The 18,730-nt window shown below is 37.5% G+C and overlaps 1 long non-coding RNA gene across 1 annotated transcript; it reads left to right on the forward strand.

Moving 5' to 3' along the window:
• Positions 1-1,991: 1,991 nt before the first annotated feature.
• LOC136263630 (uncharacterized) lies at positions 1,992-17,238 on the forward strand. The gene is made up of 3 exons (XR_010704728.1): positions 1,992-2,189; positions 15,722-15,777; positions 17,060-17,238. It is a non-coding gene; the product is annotated as an uncharacterized lncRNA (long non-coding RNA).
• The last annotated feature ends 1,492 nt before the right edge of the window (positions 17,239-18,730 follow it).

The raw sequence follows: 18,730 nt of genomic DNA on the forward strand, positions 1-18,730 counted from the left end.
TCCAGATGATTGTTTAACTCCCGTTCCCTCCTTTTTACGAAGTGGCTATTTTAATCAACTAAATACTATAGTGGACAGTTTTAAATTTTCCTTCTTCCCTTCAATGATTAAAACTATTATTATTATTATTATTATTATTATTGTTACTGAGCAGACAGCACAGCTGATATGCTCAGGAAAAAAAAGCAATCATAAAATGAATTTAGCTACGTAGTTACAAAGATTACAGTTATTGAGTTCCATACAATGTTTGCAGTTCCGCTGAAAAAGAGTCAATATTGTTGCTCTCAATAATGGAAGATGGTAAGTTGTTCCAATCCTTAATTGATCTGGAGAAAAAGCTCTGTTGGTATGAATAGGTAGATGAATTTGGTAGAATAAAACGATGTGGGTGATATAGTCTGGTGGATCTTGTCATTGAAATAAAATGAGGAGGAACTATGGAATAATCTCCCCCCGGAACATTGTTAACGATACCATGCACATACACTGAGTTTTGTAATGATTTGGACACTTTTATAATTAAACCTGTGCATTATAATCATATATGATTCCTGCACAGTACACAATATAATAATAATAATAACTACTCGAACCCCCTGGTTACGGGCCTGCCATTAACTAATACTCTTTGATGTCGACCACATAGAAACTTACTAATCCAAATGTTACCCCTATTTTTAAAAGTGGCCAAAGAAACCTACCTAGCAACTACCGCCCTGTTAACTTGACATCACCAGCATGTAGAGTGCTAGAATCAATTATTCGTGACCGTGCACATGATCACCTTTCTTACCGAACATAATGCGTTTTCCCCTCAGCAACATGGCTTTACTTGTCAAAAATCCTGTTTCACCAACTTACTGGAAACTTTTGAAGATTGGACAACTTCAATTGATCAAGGTCATAGTGTTGATGTATTATTTTCTTGACTTCAGGAAAGCCTTTGACAGTGTACCCCACCAGAGGTTATTGATCAAATTGAAGGGATATGGAATATGTAGGTGGAAATATTTACAGCTTTTCAGTTACTACAAGATCAGGTTGTAAACTTGATTGATTGATTTTTATTAATTTGTGAAACTTCACAGGGGAGAGTAAAAGGCTAAAGAGCCTATAAGAACACCCCCAAACAAATATTATAACAACACAACACAAACTACAAAAATATTTACATAACGCAAAAAACAAAAATAAACAAGAAGTTGTATACATGCAAAATGATTAAGTAGAGCAGAACGAAAAACCTTACATGAATTTACATTACATACAGAAGCTGGTAATTTATTCCACAAGAAAATTATATGTACAAAAAAGAGTAACGATGGCATTAATCACTGATGATTTCCTTTTGAAATTTTATCTCAAAGGACTGCTGGCAGTTTTAAGACTAGGTTAAAACATTATCTTTTTTGTAATTAGGTTTATTGATTTTGTAATTATTAAGTAGTTCATATTCCTTTTGTATTTGTTTGTGTGTAATTGTACATGTGAATGTATGTTCTGTGTTGGGGATCACCTTGTACAGGCAGTATTGCCTTTTGTGTTACCCATCTTTGGAAAAATTGATAATAATAATAATAATATTTAGTTATAAGTGTCCTAGAATGAGATCTTGTGCTGTTACAATTAAATTTAAAGTAATCATCAAAAGTAATTGAAGTTCGGTGATGCATCAAGTCATACAAAATAACAATGATATGGTGATGAGGCGTGAGTAAATGGAAGGCCAAGTAAGTTGAGAAAGGCAGGATCCTGATGATGGTGACCATGTAAATGTAGAAGGGACCATGTAAATGTAACTTGAATCGGATATGTAATTTAATGTAACTTAACCAATTCACATCCACATGTAAATGTAACTTGAATATGACCATGTAAATGTAACTTGAATTGGATATGTGTATCTAGCTGCTATATAGACTTTCACCTGGTTACCCCCCAAATTCCTAATTCCCACCAAAAGAGAAATCCTAGAATAAACACTGTTACCAAGTAGGAGTTGTTAATTGTTTAAATGTTTCAAGATCAATGTTAGATAGTCTAACTGTGTTGTATGATTCAGCGATTAACAATGTTTGAGGCATCGAAGTACATCGCTTGGTTTACAGCACTTTTTATAGTGATTTCTGGTAGTCCGTTGATGTCAAGAATTCCGCCACATGCTACGTGCACTATTGAGTCGTGTGGTAAGCTGTAGATTATTATTTTATGTTATTATACAAGATGAATATAGCTAAAAGTACACTATGTGGATTGGCTATATATAAATTACTTAGCCAGCGTAAGCAATCATTTACCGTAAGCAATCATTTAGCTAGCTGCCTTTTCGACATATATATATATATATATTTGTTAATGTACAAACTCAATCATGAGTATATTCGTACATAATTATGTAGTTATAATTTAAAGGGTGTTTCATCCTAACGCACCATACTACTGCAACACCAGTGTCCCCTCCTTGTATCGACGCCACGAGGCACAGAAGAAGCATGAGTATGGTGACCGTGTCAGAGAGGTTGAGCAGGCCTCCTTCACTCCCCTTGTGTTTGCAACCACTGGAGGTATGGGGAGGCAATAGTTTTTTTTTTACCGTTGTTTGGCTGACCATCTATCTCGCCGCGGCTCTACTAGCTACAGTCAGACTCTGGCGTTTATCCTATGCACATTGTCTTTTTCTCTACTTCGGTCAGCTACAATGTGCATACGTGGAAGTAGATCCATCTCGCATCGCTCCTGTGATGCCTCTCCTGAGATGGGCCGTATTGATGAATACAGGGATTCAATCAACTGAGGGACAGTACCAGCTACAGACCAGATCATGCCATATGTTCAGACTCATCGAACCATTTTGTAACACTGACACCTACAAATACTCCTTTATACCATCAACATCAAGGCAATGGAACGTACTACCTCGCTACATCTTTGAAGCGGAAAACACTGACATATTCAAATCTCTGATACGTAACTATTATTTTGCAATCAATAGCTAACATTATTTATTATATTATATCTGTGTATATTCTTCTGTTTGTGAAGTTTTCACAGCAAAATTAAATAATAAAGGGTACAACTCAGGGAGACCCCCTTGCAATGGCCATGTATGCTTTGGCAGTTCTACCTTTGATTAGACATCTCCGTACAACAGTGCCCGATGTCTCTCAGGCATGGTTTGCGGATGATGCTATACTGCTGTTGGATCACTCTCAAAACTTTTTTCCTGGTGGCAGCATCTCTCTTCTGTTGGACCTGATTATGGTTATTTTACAAATGCTACCAAGACAGTCCTAAATGTGAAGCCAGAACATCTATCCACTGCACAAGTTATTGTTGCTGATTCTAATATACAGATCACTGCTAGTGGCCAGCGACACCTTGGTGCAGCTCTGGGTACAAGAGACTTCGCTGAAGAATACGTGGCTTCAAAGGTTGAGTCTTGGACTGCTGAGGTATCTGCCTTGGCTGGAATTGCAAGTAGTCGGCCACATGCTGCATATTGTGCTTTTACTCACGGTATGATGGGCCGCTGGGTCTACCTGATGAGAACCATTCCAAACATTAGTTCTGTACTTCAGCCATTAGAGGATGCTATCAGACTCAAACTTTTTCCTTCTATCTGCCTGTATTTATTATAGAGATGACAAACTATGATGAGTTTACAACTAACTTGATATCACACTTTATAAACAATCAACACCACATTAGTTAGTATATAATCGTACCTAATACTGTGATTCCTTTTTTTCCCTGGGCACACCAGCTGTGCTGACTGCCCAGTAATCATAAATAAAATAAAAATATCACTGGACATGTTGCATGCGCCACCGGTGAACGTGAGTTGTTCTCTCTGCCATGTCGGTGGGCTCGGTATGGGTGACCCTACAGCTTTCTGTGAATCTCAGTTTGATGCTTCCCTGCGAATTACTGCACCACTAAAAGACTTGATTATTAGTCAGGTAGCACATGCTCATCCCCCAGATACTCGATCCATCAAGGCTCAGGTTCACCAACACCGGCGTAAGGCTTCTAAGAAACGGGCTCTTGAGATCAGAAATGGTCTCTCTTCACAGCTTCAAAGAGCTATTGATCTGAATAGTGAACCTGGAGCCTCTTCTTGGCTTCTGGCTTTACCACTGCAAGACCAGGATTACCATCTGATAAAGAATGAGTTCTGAGATGCTCTTCACCTGCGTTATGGATGGACTTCACTGAATACTCCTAGCCACTGTGTGTGTGGCTCACCTTTCACTGCTGATCATGCAATGATCTGTCGACATGGTGGTTTGACCTTTGTTCGCCACAATGACCTTCGTGATACAACTGCTGAAATACTTTCAAATGTTTGTACTAATGTTGCAATTGAGTCACCACTTCAATCCCTGAGTGGCGAAGAACCTCGCGAAGAACTTACTCCTCGATCAGCTAACTGCCAAGATGATGCCAGGGCTGACATTCATGCACACGGATTTTGGGGGCGGTGGCAAAGTGCCTTTTTCGATGTAAGGGTTTTTCACCCAAACGCACAAAGCTACCGCAATGTTTCGATACCATCTGTGCATAGGCGTCATGAGATGCAGAAGAAGAGGGAGAATGTTGACCGTGTTCTTGAGGTGGAGTTTGCATCCTTTACTCCATTGGTGTTTGCCACAACTGGGGGCATGGGGAAGGAAACCATCACATTTTATCGCCGGCTTGCTGAGCTCCTTTCCAAACGTAGTGCTTTATCGTACAGTAGTACTTTGGCGTGGATTCGCTGTACCCTGTCTTTCTCCTTGTTGAGGTCAGCGACGATGTGCATCCGTGGAAGCCGCTCCATCTCGTTTAGATCACCAGATGCTTCCCCGGAAATGGGCCTAACAAATGGCCCTAGGGACTTGTAAATGTCCCGTTTTTCAGTTCTTGTCCAGCACGTTTGCCTCTTGTGCTGGGGGTGGTAGGGAAAGGGCATTACATCTAGCCAGGGAAAAAAATTGATGAATACAGGGACTTTTAAAGCTTTTATTAGTTATCTGGTCTTTTCTAATTCAGTTGTCCAGCACGTGCTATCTTTGTGCTAGCGGTGGTATTTAGCTACCGACATGCACCATCATTATATTTATACCGCGGAACGTACGTAGCTATACAAACATTCCTCAGGCAGAAATTTTGGCAGAGGTATAAATATCGTCTTGCTTTGCTCCAAGTTTGATGTCAATAGCTGCCTTCCCTGACCAGCAACAGATGAAAAGTTCATTGCTGGCAATGAACCTGATATAATTCTGATCAGTGAAATCCTGCCAAAGAGCCATTGTAACACTATTTCTTCTTCGAGACTATCCTTGGATGGTTACAATATGTTTTTTAATTTTGATCCTGATGGCTGTCAACCAACCACTAGCACTCGTGGTGTAGGTATATATATTTCAAAAAGAATATCTGTCTTGGAATATCATTTCACAGGCTCCAGCTTTCAAGAACATATTTGGATCTCAATTTCGCTCAAAGGTTGTGATAATTTACTCGTTGGGTGTATCTATCGAAGCCCATCTTCTGAGTTATTAAGTAGTACTAATTCCCTGTGTGAGCTTCTGAAGTCAATTCCTAGTCTCAAGTTTTCTCATGTCCTAATATGTGGAGACTTTAATTACCCTAACATAGATTGGTCATTACCATCAGCACCAGCTCATTGTGAACAGCTATTTCTTGATACTGTTCAAGATATATATCTATTTCAACATGTACTGGAACCAACACGTCATCGTAGCTCCTCTTCCAGTTTACTTGATCTTGTTTTCACAAATGAAGAAGGAATGATATCTGATACAAAATTTTATCAATTTTTTTACAAAACTAGATTCTAGATGATCCAATCTGGTTTCAACAATTATTGATACAGAATTGGGATATTTACAAAACTATTACAAAGCAGCTCATTATATGTTCCATTAAGAAAGTAACTACTGTATATATGTAAAGGCAAAAATTATGGCATATATACGTATATAAGAAAGCTGGCATCACACCGTTTCATTTTCAACAGCTAGGAAGGTTAGAACATTTGAGATACTGTCTCCAATTCTTTATAGTGTGGTTGTCCTATGAGTATATATGTGACCGGGCCTACGAAAACCGGGCATGTGGGCACAAACTACACCCCGTCACACTATAGGTCATATCTCAGTACTGGAACAGAATATTTACATTCTATAAATTGCATCATAACGCCAATTAAATGCTGATAAAGAGCTGAAAATTGTATTGCCATAGCGTAGTTCTATAAAAAGTTATGAGTGATGGAAGTGTGAAAAAGTAGGCAAAAAACATGTGCCCACATGCCCTATTTTCGCAGGCCCAGTTACATATGGACATTAGTTTATTTATTATGGCTATACAGCACTTGTGCTGTAAAGCCTTATTATATAAACTAAAGTTTGTTTGGCTACACATGGGGTACAAGTCTCTCTGTAGAGTTCCTATGGATACATTTACTTAACATTGACAAGGAGAAAACATCCTGATCACCTAGCAGACACCAGTTTGAGCATTAATCAGATGGCTGGTTCGATGCTGTCCAGGTACGGTGATGGGTTGTTTCTCCTTTTCAAGCATACTTTATGCAACAACTTTAAACAGGCCAGGTGTCCTACAGACCTTCAGCACCTGTGCTGTACAGCCTTAATAAATAAATAAATAATATATATATATATATGTATATATGTGACCCGGTCTGCGAAAAGGGCTCTTATAGCCTTTCCAATTATCCATGTTTGGCTAATCATAACTCCTAATCTACTAAAGCTATCACCATATAATTACACCCACAGCTACTGCCAGGTTAGGGTTGTTGAGTGACCAAATTGTAGGCTTGTACCATATTCACCAGTCAAGTTATGGGTTACCATATATATGCAATTGGAAAGGCTATAAGAGCCCTTTTCGCAGACCGGGTCACATATATATCAAGACACACGGTAGTGTGTCGTGCGGCCCAAGAAGCCGGCGTGCCACCCGTGAGTATATTGACAGGAAGAAAGAAAACGCAATTTTCACACCTATGTAGCTCTGTGATCCCTTATCCGATTGGAACCAAATTTGCTAGAGAGGTGCCGGCCGGTAAGGGGAGTCTACACACCAAATTTGAAGAAAATCGCTCCAGCCATTTCCGAGATACGAGCGAACAAAATTTCGTTTTAATTTCTTCGTTTTTTTCTTCTTCTTCTTCTACTTCTTCATTTCTCACATTCGCAAAATCCGCCATAAAACACGAATGCGTGCTCGGATCGGGCTGAAATTTGGCACACTTAAAGGGCTCATTAAGGCGGATCTGTGTACCAACTTTGGTAGGAATTCGATAAACATTCACGGAGTTATGACCGATTATTTGCGTAAAATAAGGTCGAAGGTCTGTCACGCCTACAGGGTAAACTCCTTTGAGGAATCAGTTGAAAATTGATATGTAGATGGAGCAACCATCGTAGGAGTGCCTTTTTGTGGTTTGAAAGGAATCGGGATAAAGACCACGGAGATATGACACAAAACCCGACCTGTGTCAAAATTACGCAATCGATTTTTATGAATAAAAAACTATTAGTTTTCGTATCTACCAGGCAAACCGCTTAGAGCAATGAGCTGAAAATCAGTATGTAGCTGGAATAATCATCATAGAAAGTCCTTCCAGTAGTACAGAAGAATTGGATTACAAACCACTGAGTTATGATTCGAAACCCAACTACGTGTTGCAAATGCGAGATCGAGATATGTCACCCTATTAGAACATTCAGTGTATAGCTACACATGCATGCACGCATACAGTTCATATTACTTACAAGTTATTAGTTCATTGTGTAATAATAATGGAATTGATTTATTTGATAGTGCTTCTCTTTGTTCTTGTAGAAAAAAAGCAAAGAAAAAGATGTGATATCTATATGCATAAATATTGGAATTCATTTATTTGATGGTGTTTCTATTTGTTCTTGTAGAAAAAAACACAGAAAAGATGTGATATCCATGCATAGCTACCAAACTGGATGCTGCCAAGCTATATACATCATGGCTGCACCAAAGGCTAAGCCTGTACAAGGGTGCTTCCACAACATACAACATACACAAAAAACTTGACACACACCTACATAAACTATACATTGTACCGATAATGTAGCATTGTTCATTATATGATTATATCACCTTTATACCAATTATCAAACTTCAACAAACATTAAGCACAATAATATTTATTATTTTAAATGTACGTAACTACACTCACTAATATAGAGAACATGCAATGCAGTTATAAGTAGGGCTCAGCTTTCAAGTGCATTATTATTTATACAACATTGGATATTCAAATAATATGATATTCAGGATGCTGTTCAACATTCTACTACTAAATCATTTATAATCATTAAGTGAATGCAGTACGTAGGACTAAACAGTATATAAATCTATGGGCTGCTCACTGGCAGCTCCACCTTACAATCAAAACTGCATAGTGAGGCTTTGCTGAAAACATAACATCATCCATAGCAGTGTTGTTTTAGTAAGGAATTTTAGTTTTAGTTATAGTCATGGCCAGTTTCGTCAATTTATTTTAGGTATAGTTTTAGTAATCTTTCCTAATTCCTTTTAGTTATTGATTTAGTTAAGGTTAGCTATATTTCTGTGTCATTTTAGTTTTAGTTAAAAGATGTGAAAATCTTTTAATTATAGTTTTAGTAAAATTATAAAAACCCAATTATCAAGACACACGGTAGTGTGTCGTGCGGCCCAAGAAGCCGGCGCGTAACACCCGTGAGTATATTGACAGGAAGAAAGAAAACGCAATTTTCGCACCTCCGTAGCTCTGTGCATCCTTGATGAAACAAGACGATTTTTGCTGTGGACATTCCCTCCAACTGCAGCACTCCACATTCCAAATTTGAGCGAAATCGCTTCGCGCGTTCCCGAGATATGCGACTTCAACACTTTCTTCGTTTTTTTTTTCTTCTTATTTTTCTTTTTCTTGTCGCACACTTACAAAAACTGCTATAAAACGCGAACGCCTTATCCGATTGCCTTGAAATGTGGCACACAGAAGGGGGGTATAAAGGCGCATCTCGGTACCAACTTTGGCTGGAATACGATAAACAGGCAAAGAGTTATGAGCGATTATTCACGAAAAATAACACCAATATGTTGTCACGCCTACAGGGTAAACCGCGTATGGGAAGAAGCTGAAAATCGGTGGGTGAATAGGTTAACTATTGAACCTCAAACCTTTTTGGTTTGAAAGAAATCGAGCTAAAAAACAGGAAGATACAACGAAAAAACCAACAGTGTGTAACAATTACGCAATCGAGATTAGCTAATAAAAAAACGACTACTTGCCACGCCTACCAGATAAACCACTTGGGGTAATGCTTTGAAAATCGTTGTACAGATGGAGTAATCATCTTAGAAAGGCTCATCAATGGTGTAGAAGAATCAGACTTAAAGCCACGGAGTTATAACACGAAATCCAACTTGGTGCAGCAAGTGCAAGATCGAGATACTCTAATAGAGCAGTCATCCTAATAGAGCAGTCACCCTGAAGAGAATTCAAGAGATCAGCTAGAAACAAGAAACCTGTATAGAGATCAGCTACACACAAGTCACCCTGTAGAGAGATCAGCTAGAAGAAGTTACCTTGTAGGGAGTTCATGCAACTATGAAAAGGGATAGTTCAGCTAGAAAAAATCACCTTGTAGAATTCAGCTACAAAGAAACCACCATGTAGAGAGTTCAGCTACAAACAAATCGCCCTGTGGAGAGATCAATAGAAGAAGTTACCTTGCAGAGAGTTCAGCTGCAAAGAAACCATCATGTAGAGAGTTCAGCTACAAACAAATCTCCCTGTGGAGAGATCAATAGAAGAAGTTACCTTGCAGAGAGTTCAGCTACAAAGAAACCACCATGTAGAGAGTTCAGCTACAAACAAATCGCCCTGTGGAGAGATCAATAGAAGAAGTTACCTTGCAGAGAGTTCAGCTACAAAGAAACCACCATGTAGAGAGTTCAGCTACAAACAAATCGCCCTGTGGAGAGATCAATAGAAGAAGTTACCTTGCAGAGAGTTCAGCTACAAAGAAACCATCATGTAGAGAGTTCAGCTACAAAGAAACCACCATGTAGAGAGTTCAGCTACAAACAAATCTCCCTGTAGAGAGATTAGCTAGAAGAAGTTACCTTGTAGAGAGTTCAGCTAGAAAGAAACCATCATGTAGAGAGTTCAGCTACAAACAAATCTCCCTGTAGAGAGATCAGCTAGAAGAAGTTACCTTGTAGAGAGTTCAGCTTCAAACAAATCACCCTGTAGAAAGATCAGCTAGAAGAGGTCACCTTGTAGAGAGTTCAGTTACAAAGAAACCACCATGTAGAGAGCTCAGCTACAAATTAGTGACTTTGTAGAAACATCAGCTAGAAGAAGTTACCTTGTAGAGAGTTCAGCTACAAAGAAACCATTCTTTAAAGAGCTCAGCTGCAAACAAATCACCTGTACAGAATTCAGCTACAAATAAATCACCCTGTAGAAAGATGAGCTAGAAAAAGTTACCTTGTAGAGAGTTCAGTTACAAAGAAACCACCATGTAGAGAATTCAGCTACAAACTAGTGACCCTGTAAAGACATCAGCTAGAAGAAGTTACCTTGAGAGAGTTCAGCTACAAAGAAACCATTATTTAAAGAGCTCAGCTGCAAACAAATCACCTGTACAGAATTCAGCTACAAATAAATCACCCTGTAGAAAGATGAGCTAGAAAAAGTTACCTTGTAGAGAGTTCAGTTACAAAGAAACCACCATGTAGAGAATTCAGCTACAAACTAGTGACCCTGTAAAGACATCAGCTAGAAGAAGTTACCTAGAGAGAGTTCAGCTACAAAGAAACCATTATTTAAAGAGCTCAGCTGCAAACAAATCACCTATACAGAATTCAACTACAAACAAATCACCATGTAGAGAGATCAGCTAGAAGAAGTTTACTTGTAGACAGTTCAGCTACAAAGAAACCATCATTTAGAGAGTTCAGCTTCAAACAAATCACCTGTAGAGAGTTCAGCTATAAACAAATCTCCCTGTAGAGAGATCAGCTAGAAGAAGTTACCTTGTAGAGAGTTCAGCTACAAACAAATCACCCTGTAGAAAGATCAGCTAGAAGAAGTCACCTTGTAGAAAGTTCAGTTACAAAGAAACCACCATGTAGAGAGTTCAGCTATAAACTAGTCACCTTGTAGAGACATCAGCTAGAAGAAGTTACCTTGTAGAGAGTTCAGCTACAAAGAAACCATTTTGTAAAGAGCTCAGCTGCAAACAAATCACCTGTACAGAATTCAGCTACAAACAAATCACCCTGTAGAGAGGTCAGCTAGAAGAAATTACCTTGTACATAGTTCAGCTACAAAGAAACCACCAAGTAGAGAGTTCAGCTGCAAAGAAATCACCCTGAATAAAATTCTGCCACAAACAAATTGCCCTGTAGAAAGATCAGTTAGAAGAAGTTACCTTGTAGAGAGTTCAGCTACAAAGAAATCATTCTGTAAAGAGCTCAGCTGCAAATAAATCACCTGTACAGAATTCAGCTACAAACAAATCACCCTGTAGAGAGATCAGCTAGAAGAAATTACTTTGTAGAGAGTTCAGCTACAAAGAAACCACCATGTAGAGAGTTCAGCTGCATAGAAATCACCCTGTATAAAATTCTGCCACAAGCAAATTGCCCTGTAGAAAGATCAGTTAGAAGAAGTTACCTTGTAGATAGTTCGGCTACAAACAGATCTCCCTGTAGAGAGATCAGCTAGAAGAAATTACCTTGTAGAGAGTTCAGCTACAAAGAAACCACCATGTAGAGAGTTCAGCTGCAAAGAAATCACCCTGTATAAAATTCTGCCACAAGCAAATTGCCCTGTAGAAAGATCAGTTAGAAGAAGTTACCTTGTAGATAGTTCAGCTACAAACAGATCTCCCTGTAGAGAGATCAGCTAGAAGAAATTACCTTGTAGAGAGTTCAGCTACAAAGAAACCACCATGTAGAAACTTCAGCTGCAAAGAAATCACCCTGTAGAAAATTCTGCCAGAAACAAATTGCCCTGTAGAAAGATCAGTTAGAAGAAGTTACCTTTTAGAGAGTTCAGCTACAAAGAAACCATTCTGTAAAGAGCTCAGCTGCAAACAAATTACCTATACAGAATTCAGCTACGAACAAATCATCCTGTAGAGAGATCAGCTAGAAGAAGTTACCTTGTAGATAGTTCAGCTACAAACAAATCTCCCTGTAGAGAGATCAGCTAGGAGAAATTACCTTGTAGAGAGTTCAGCTACAAACAAATCTCCCTGTAGAGAGATCAGCTAGAAGACATTACGTTGCAGAGAGTTCAGCTATAAAGAAACCATCATTTAGAAAGTTCAGCTTAAAACAAATCACCTGTAGAGAGTTCAGCTACAAACAAATCTCCCTGTAGAGAGATCAGCTAGAAGAAGTTACCTTGTAGATAGTTCAGCTACAAACAAATCTCCCTGTAGAGAGATCAGCTAGAAGACATTACCTTGCAGAGAGTTCAGCTATAAAGAAACCATCATTTAGAAAGTTCAGCTTCAAACAAATCTCCCTGTAGAGAGATCAGATAGAAGAAGTTACCTTGTAGAGAGTGAAGCTACAAACAAATCATCCTATTGAAAGATCAGATAGAAGAAGTCACCTTGTAGAAAGTTCAGTTACAAAGAAACCACCATGTAGAGAGTTCAGCTACAAACTAGCCACCTTGTAGAGACATCAGCTAGAAAAGTTACCTTGTAGAGAGTTCAGCTACAAACAAATCTCCCTGTAGAGAGATCAGCTACCTTGTAGAGAGTTCAGCTACAAAGAAACCATTCTGTAAAGAGCTCAGCTGCAAACAAATCACCTGTACAGAATTCAGCTTCAAACAAATCACCCTGTACAGAGATCAGCTAGAAGATATTACCTTGTAGATAGTTCAGCTACAAACAAATCACCCTGTAGAAAGATCAGTTTGAAGAAGTTACCTTTTAGAGAGTTCAGCTACAAAGAAACCATTCTGTAAAGAGCTCAGCTGCAAACAAATCACCTGTACAGAATTCAGCTACAAACAAATCACCTGTAGAGAGTTCAGCTACAAACAAATCTCCCTGTAGAGAGGTCCGCTAAAAGAAGTTACCTTGTAGAGAGTGGAGCTACAAACAAATCACCCTATTGAAAGATCAGCTAGAAGAAGTCACCTTGTAGAAAGTTCAGTTACAAAGAAACCACCATGTAGAGAGTTCAGCTACAAACTAGCCACCTTGTAGAGACATCAGCTAGAAAAGTTACCTTGTAGAGAGTTCAGCTACAAAGAAACCATTCTGTAAAGAGCTCAGCTGCAAACAAATCACCTGTACAGAATTCAGCTACAAACAAATCACCCTGTAGAGAGATCAGCTAGAAGAAATTACCTTGTAGATAGTTCAGCTACAAACAAATCACCCTGTAGAAAGATCAGTTAGAAGAAGTTACTTTGTAGAGAGTTCAGCTACATTTTGTAAAGAGCTCAGCTGCAAACAAATCACCTGTACAGAATTCAGCTATGAACAAATCACCCTGTAGAGAGATCAGCTAGAAGAAGTTACCTTGTAGAGAGTTCAGCTACAAACAAATCTCCCTGTAGAGAGATCAGCTACCTTGTAGAGAGTTCAGCTACAAAGAAACCATCATGTAGAGAGTTCAGCTGCAAAGAAATCACCACTGCCTAAATTTCAAGGCAATAGCTCTTTCCAATCTGAAGTTATCAATTGTCAAAGTTGGCAAATTGGATGTGTGGAAGGCCCCTTTTCGCAAATCCGGTCACATATGTATTATATATATAATTGTAGATCTACTGATAAAATATTTAAAGTACGTACATCTACTTCATGTTTTCTTCTTCCTGTAGTAAAGAAAAAAAACATAGGTTTAAAAAGTCCCAAAGCTGGCCATAGGCTGGCTTTGGGGTATACAAATACAAAAAGAAATGAAATCTAATCCAAAACAGCCAAGCTGTAAAAAAAGTGTGCGGCCCTCAGAAAGGCTATGGTGAAAAAAGATGTGAAATCCAAGGTGGCGGCCAAGAAATGGCTGTGATGGTAGGTTAATGGTAAAAATTTTAATAATGACAATTCAGGTAAATTTTGTGAAGCGGCACAAAAATTCACCTGAATTGTCGTTATTAAAATTTTTACCATTAACCTACCATCACAGCCATTTCTTGGCCGCCACCTTGGATTTCACATCTTTTTTCACCATAGCCTTTCTGAGGGCCGCACACTTTTTTTACAGCTTGGCTGTTTTGGATTAGATATATATATATATATATATATAGGCAGAACTGAGAGATTATGAATATTATAAATGGTTAAATTAGTCTGTGAGTAATTTTCCCCAAACTCCACATTTTCTAGTGATAAATTCCTTTTCATTTAAACTGATGAATTACATGGATATCTGTATTAGCCAGGGGTGGTAGAGCAGGTCACAAAGTGAGGGTGCCAACTTAGACAGTGAAATTTACACAGTGGAATTTGAAGCATACAACAGATATGGTTGTGATTCTTGTGGGTCAACTGTCATATTTTAGAAGACCCAAGACCCTATTTTACTAATAAACTTACACTTTTTAAAGGAAATGTAAAGGTGACTGTTCTATTAGAGTAATTGACTGTTTTACTAGAGTAGCTGACTCCCCTGGCCCATGGTTTCCAGGACTACGAGTGCTGTATTAGAGTATTCTAGACTATACTATTAAAATATATCTGGATCTTTCTTCTAACAGGACTCATGTAGCTCTCCAGATTCTATTTGAAAATATTAATTGTTACTAATAAAACTGATGTGCTGTACTGCATGTATTTTATTAATCACTATAGTTGGTAAGCGTTCACCTGATCCCTGCCAAATATTATAGTAATATCAAAGAGGTGAACATGTGTTCACTCCCAATGGTTTTATACAGGAACAAGCATGTTTTTATGTTGTAAATATGTTTGTGCACCTGAGTTGTCCATACTAAATGTATGGGATTTTTTTAAAGCCTCATAACTCACTTGTTCTTGCCCATATCAAAGGGGGTGTTAGCGCTATTTTGATTAATAATTCCGGTGTTTAAAGAGCTTCACAGTGCTACTAAAACAATAATTAATGTTTGGGCAGCTGGCCCATGTAACAAGAGTTATTAGCAAGAAACAAGGGCTCAGGTGAACGCGAACAGACTTTACTATTGGGCTGCTAAACCAAGTGTTGTGTTCAATACCTGCTGAAATCTAACTTAAAAATTCTTTAGCCATTCTGCTCAACTAAGCTATAGTATAGCTATAGTATAATACCAAAGTGGTGTCTATCTACTGTAGGGTTTGTGGCTGAAGAAAACACTACAATAATTGTTCTTACAGTACAGTGTCTATAATACGTATGTGTAATTACCACATTGAATCCTATGTCCATGTAGGATTCGATGTACTCATGGTAATATACTATAGCTCACAGTAGTTAAAATTTGAATTTAACTCAGCACAACATTTGAGAATATGGCATAATGATGTTCCCAGTTATAATATTATCTCCTAGTCTTAATTGATGCTTTACTTATATGTTTAACTGCATGAATTATATTGTAAGTTATTGTTCAATACATTGCATGGATAAACATGTTTATTTCCTAACAAAATTAAACACTTTACTTCAATATACATGATTTTAGGTTTCATCAGAATTCTTTTAGCTCCACCAAACCCCATGCCTCCAACAGCTCTTCCAGTGAGTTTTAACTAAGTGTATACAATGTAGTGCAGTTGAGGGGTTTCAAGGGTTCAAGAAATAACAAGATGTTATGATTGAAGTTGATGAAGCTGAAATTAGTCAGGGAACAGAATTCCAGACCCTACACATGTTTCTGACTCCCTGCATTTAAAGGCTTAGCTCTCTCACAAGTTTCTAGTGGGATAGTATATTATTATTGTGTAACTTTAATTTCTTAGTATAGTAGCATGATAAAAAATCACATTCATAACTAACATCAAACTTTCCACATTAATAGTACTCCTCATGAAAAGTATTTTGAGATATAGTGCCACTTTAGATTTGACCTTTGGTGACCTTTATGGCCATCTAGCACAGAAAATTGATCATGTCTGTCTTTAACTCCCTGTGACAGTAAATAACTTGTTAAAACATGGTACCAAAGTAAAGGTGACTCTTGTTGAAATATATGGTTTTTACGTGAAGTGGGGTAAATTGCAGCTGACAAAAGTGATCATAACTTATTGAAGTACACTCTTTAAACAACTTCAAGGTCAAACTGGATTCACATTGGATATAAAATCACCTACTAATAAAAGCCATGCAAGCTGTTTCTTTCACAAGACTCAACAAGACCCTTACTTTGGTACCAAGTTAATTAATGCTTTAGGGAATTAAACCAGACAGAAATGATCAATTTTGACTGACTAGATGACCATGAAGTTTACCAAGGTCAAATCTGTGATCTAAAATACATGTAAAGAGGAGTTTTATATAAATAAAGGTTTCATGGGTTAATGAAAAAGTGTGGCAATATTCTGCTAATTGTGGGGGCTACACTGCTATACTATCCATGGAAAATGAAAAACATCACTCATTTTACCTCCCTATTTTGCAAAATTTCCTGAAACAACCCTATTGTCTTTGCACATTTTTTGCTGGAATATTTGTGCATACTATGTAAGTTAACTTTTGAGACTCTTTTTAGATTGAGAATGCTTTCTAAGGTGATTTTGGAATATTTATATTTTAAACAATGCACTTTGCAGAAATCAAATAGAAAAACAGTCATTTACTTTATATGTATAATACAACAATCTGGAATTAGTCAAATACTATACAGACAGACAGCTCTCAAGCATAATCTTGAATTTGAAAGCATGATGTTAAGCGTAGTATGAGCCTAATTTTCAAGCATCATTCAAAAGCAAAATAAGTTCAGGTTATATAATCAAAAAACATGATTGGCTCAATCTTTCTGTTAAGTTAGTCCCTGTTTGTTATGTTCATTTTGTTACAGGGTGAATATGGTGTATTATTTAACACTACAGATGAGAATCAAAATGTTCTGTATTGTTTCAAGATTTTTTGTGCAGTTTATTAACAGACTGCAAACTGAGATGCTAACTTAGCCATTGCTGCATTTGACATTACCACACATAGCTGTATATAATATTTGTAACATTAATGTATCATACATGGAGCTGATGTATTAATTTTTTACATTAGATTTAAATTAATATAATCAGTTTATGGGATGCATTTAATGGGAACTCAGGGATGCATCCAGGGTGGTTTCCAATTTTGGCAGTGAGTTATAGATGCAAGGCTGCTAACAGATTTTAAGCAATAATATACTTGTAATGATTTCATAGTAACTATAAACTACTGGTATTTTCAATATAAATATTTGGTTCTCTAAAGTCCTACATGTAAATGTGTCTATGGATGGTCAGATAATTGTAGTGACCCAAATGCATGCATATAAATTCTTCAATTGAACTCAAGATTAATTTAGTTGCTAAGATTATTCTTTAAATTTCAGGTTAGTTTTACACTTATAATAACACCCACTTAAAATAATTTATATTCTGATATTGTTCTATTAGAGTAAATTTTGACTGCTCTATTAGAATACACCTGACCGTTCTAGTAACTTGATCTTTATGAAGGGTTTCAATGCATACCCCTTTCTTCCTTAATCCACTTTTGAGGTACATGTACCAGTGTAGGTTTTCTATTACACTGTACCTATACTACCCCCCATTTATTCTGCACATTTGTGCTAGTTGCCAAAACAAGATCATAGTCTGATATTCCTGCTGTATATAAGCCCGTGCAGAAGTTAAAAATTTCAAAGGGGTTCCACAGCCCCAGAAAACCCTCTAATTATAATTAATAATACATACATCATATGTCTGCATGCTATATACACAGACCAGAGGCTTTAAAATAATGTAGCCCTCCTAGCTATAGCTTACTAAGATTCCAGAACTGGAAGAGTAGTTAAATATTAATTATCTGCTGCATACACATTTTAAAATTACACTTAAGGATAGAAACACAACAAGGTTATGGAAATAGTGTTACTGGTCACTTTGTGATGGTTTAGAATCCTCTGGGCTCTAAGTTCTTCACTGGGAAAGTAGCATATTCCCATGCACTTCTTAAAGATATGCCTCTAACTTTTAATGACCAATATATAATTAGACTAGTGGGACACAGCACCCCAATGTTGGTCACATTGTTTACAATTAAGTCTGTTACATACTTCAAAGTTGTTTTTAACTAGCAGTTTTTCATGAGGTCGACCACTGAAAAGTCTGTAAGATAACAATCATGATATTTTGCTCTCACTCATAAAAGCATTGCAGCTACATGACAAAATAAAACTGATTCTCAATGTGCAGAGTTCTGTGATCTGTAAAAAAAACCAACTGGCACAGTGAACTTTACTATTAGTTATTAGGCAGTGGTTACTGAACTGAAAGTCAGTTCAATAAGCTGGACTCACTATTGAACCAACGGTAAATAGAGACCCGCCGATTATGCTCATAATTTTACCTATTATGCTATGCTGCACTGCTCAAAAATTTACCTATTATGCTTAAATTTATGCTCAAAACTTACCTATTATGCCAGCATAATCGGCGGGTCCCTAACGGTAAAACTTAGACAAAAAAAGGGTCAC

Source organism: Dysidea avara, chromosome 8, assembly GCF_963678975.1.
Source record: "Dysidea avara chromosome 8, odDysAvar1.4, whole genome shotgun sequence".
NCBI lineage: Eukaryota > Metazoa > Porifera > Demospongiae > Dictyoceratida > Dysideidae > Dysidea > Dysidea avara.